Genomic DNA, 3,110 nt, shown 5'->3' with positions numbered 1-3,110 from the left:
AACGACGTTCCGGCTCTTGGCCTTCATCAAGTAAACACATTGAAGAAGGCCAAAGGCCGAAACGTTGTTTGTTTTGTGTTGTTCCTTTATAATATATGAGTTACATTTACTCACTTTATCTTTCTCTCCATCATGTTCTACTCACTTCATGCTCATTAGAGTAAGAACTGGTTCCAAAGTGAGTGTGGACAAAACCTAAAATAGATTTTTTTAAAATACCGAGCTTTTATATAGCGCAATATACACTTAACGTGCTCAAAGCGCTTTAAAAGAGGTCCCTAGCGAAAGCAAAAAAAAAAAATAATAATAAAAATAAAATGCCACAGACCATCTCTTAGCTGAGGGGGACACAATCAAATGCACGATATTCTATTTTTTTGAGAGATGATATTTTCCTCCTTGTAAATCAAATCATCGTTCTGTTTTGTACCATTGTCGTTAATAGTTTTGAATATATTGTTCTTTGTAAACATATGAGTATATCCTTTAAAGATATTATGCGCTTGGCTAAGAAACTCACAACATCCGGAAGTATAACAGAACAACACACAAAACTCTGTGTAATCATGAACTTTTATAGTCTGTTTAATACTGTTTAGTGAGAATTACTCATAAACACGGGTGGCAAAAAATAACAATAAAAACCAGAGTGACGTCATCTTCATACTGTCTATAGACGGATCTTTTGCTTGTGCCTGGATGGGACTTTTATGTCGGGTCAACATAGGCTCATGGATGGAAAGCTGGTGGAATCTTCAGCTCCCTATTTGAACCAGTTCTCCTTTGTCGTGATTGTCTTTGGCGATTTCAACATCTGATCTACGGTACCATTTTCCTTTTATCATCTTCCGTTTTACTGGCGATGAAATGACCTTATCGTGTCGCAAGCGGTAGACGAAAACTCCTAAAAACAAACAAAAAAGTAGTCCCTGATTTAAATAAAACAACAAACAAAATAATTCCAAATTTGAATAAATAAAACAAACAAAATAATTCAAATTTGAATAAATAAAACAAACAAAATAATTCCAAATTTGAATAAATAAAACAAACAAAATAATTCCAAATTTGAATAAATAAAACAAACAAAATAATCCCAGATTTGAATAAATAAAACAAACAAAATAATCCCAGATTTGAATAAATAAAGCAAACAAAATAATCCTAGATTTGAATAAAACAAACAAACAAAATAATCCTAGATTTGAATAAAACAAACAAACAAAATAATCCCAGATTTGAATAAAACAAACAAACAAAATAATCCCAGATTTAAATAAAACAAACAAAAGAATCCCAGCTTTAAAGAAAACAAACAAAATAATCCCAGATTTAAATAAAACAAACAAACAAAATAACCCCAGATTTAAAGAAAACAACACGCAAAATAACCCCAGATTTAAAGAAAACAACAAACAAAATAACCCCAGATTTAAAGAAAACAACAAACAAAATAATCCCAGATTTGAGTAAATTAAACAAACAAAACAATCCAAGATTTTTAAAAATACTATTTTCTCATGAATCAATAATTTGGTGTTGGGAGCAAGACGTAAGCTGAGATTTCAAAGGTTCTATCGTGGAATGCAGGATAAAACATTTCAAATCCAAGCTGACGTGTTGCGGCTGTTCTGTCTATCTTGTGATTGGACGACACGTTGTCTTGTACGACACGTTGTCTTGTAGGACACGCTTGTCTTATACGGCACGTTGTCTTGTACGACCTGATTCTGAGGCATCCAAACCTTTCGCTAATCTAAATACTAAAAATATACGTCAGTTTCTGTGTGACGATTATGGAAATTCTCACAAACAAGCTAGAGAAACTCTACCAGGTTTACATTTCTATCGATCTCGTCAAAGTTAAACATTTGTCACGACTCGGATCGTTTTAAACAAGTACCTACATTTTCTTTTTAATTCGTCGATAATTCCAAAATCGGATGGCTATTCATGGCTTCCATTTTGTCGGTCGCTTCCAAACCGTGACTTCCGCTATGATTGAAGTCAGTGCAATGTGCATTGTGGTAAATACACACTACACATGATGTCAAAATGGTTGTGTAGCAATCTCATACCTTTCCGTTGGATTATAATATTATTTTGTAACGAGTTCAAAGTTCAAAAAGTTTATTTATGCCCTTCATGGCGTATAATCACAACTTTTATATGAACAAAAATTCATCATCATCATCGACAACACCGAAAGTGAACCCAGCGAAGCCGGTAGGTCGGGCTAGAAGATTTATATTATATTCTTCTTCTCCCTCTTCTTCAAGTACCAAGTATGTGCCAGACACCGGTGATTATGGTAAGCCATTCATCTCTCTGATCAGATAACCTCAGAAAACTAATATTACTCTTCTCTTTCTTTGTCACCCAGCTGTTCAAACTATTCAAATATGTTTTCTTGGTCTACCTTTACTCTTTTTACCTTCTATCTTTCCTGTGAGAGCAAGATGTTCAATAATTTATGTTGATTTAGGTGCCCTAAAGATTGCATTTGTCTTTTTCTTATTGTACGAATTAGTAACCTTTTAGTTTCAGCTTGCTCTAATACTTCTTCATTATTTTCTTCTCTGTCCATGAGATTCTTAACATCCTTCTAAGAAACCACATTTCTGCTGCCTCCAGTTTCTTTATATACAACATGTTAAACTTGCGTGAAAAAAAAACGAAAAATAAGATTTCAACTTTAAAACATTTTCCCACTTGTCACGATAGAATTTACTCTGTTAGTCAAGATATTCTCGGTGCTAAAGTTGTGTGACCTGACTTGACCTTACGCCTTTCGCTTTCGATGTCATCCGACTACGCCGTTCCTCTTATTCTTGTGGTGAAGGTTCTCCAATAGGGAGGAAAAGTGTGATGTCAAATAACTGGTTCCTATTTCATTGGAAGTGTAAAACCACGCTTCCGGAGGACTGTGTATAATAGTAGAAAACGGCAGGGGCTGCCTGAAGACTGTGATCGTGGAAATACTAACGAAATAGTGAAAATTGAGAGGCTTCGTATGGGAACAAAACTGTATTGTTCGCATACCAAGCCTCTCCATTTTCACTCTTTTGTTAATATAGTAAAATACCTTTTGTAACTTATCTTCTAGTGTC

This window comes from Berghia stephanieae, chromosome 11 (genome assembly GCF_034508935.2).
Source record: "Berghia stephanieae isolate SIO BIC M18660-M18661 chromosome 11, UCSD_Bste_1.3, whole genome shotgun sequence".
In the NCBI taxonomy this organism is placed as follows: domain Eukaryota; kingdom Metazoa; phylum Mollusca; class Gastropoda; order Nudibranchia; family Aeolidiidae; genus Berghia; species Berghia stephanieae.
The sequence above is the reverse complement of the archived record's forward strand: the minus strand, read 5'-3'. Positions refer to the sequence as shown.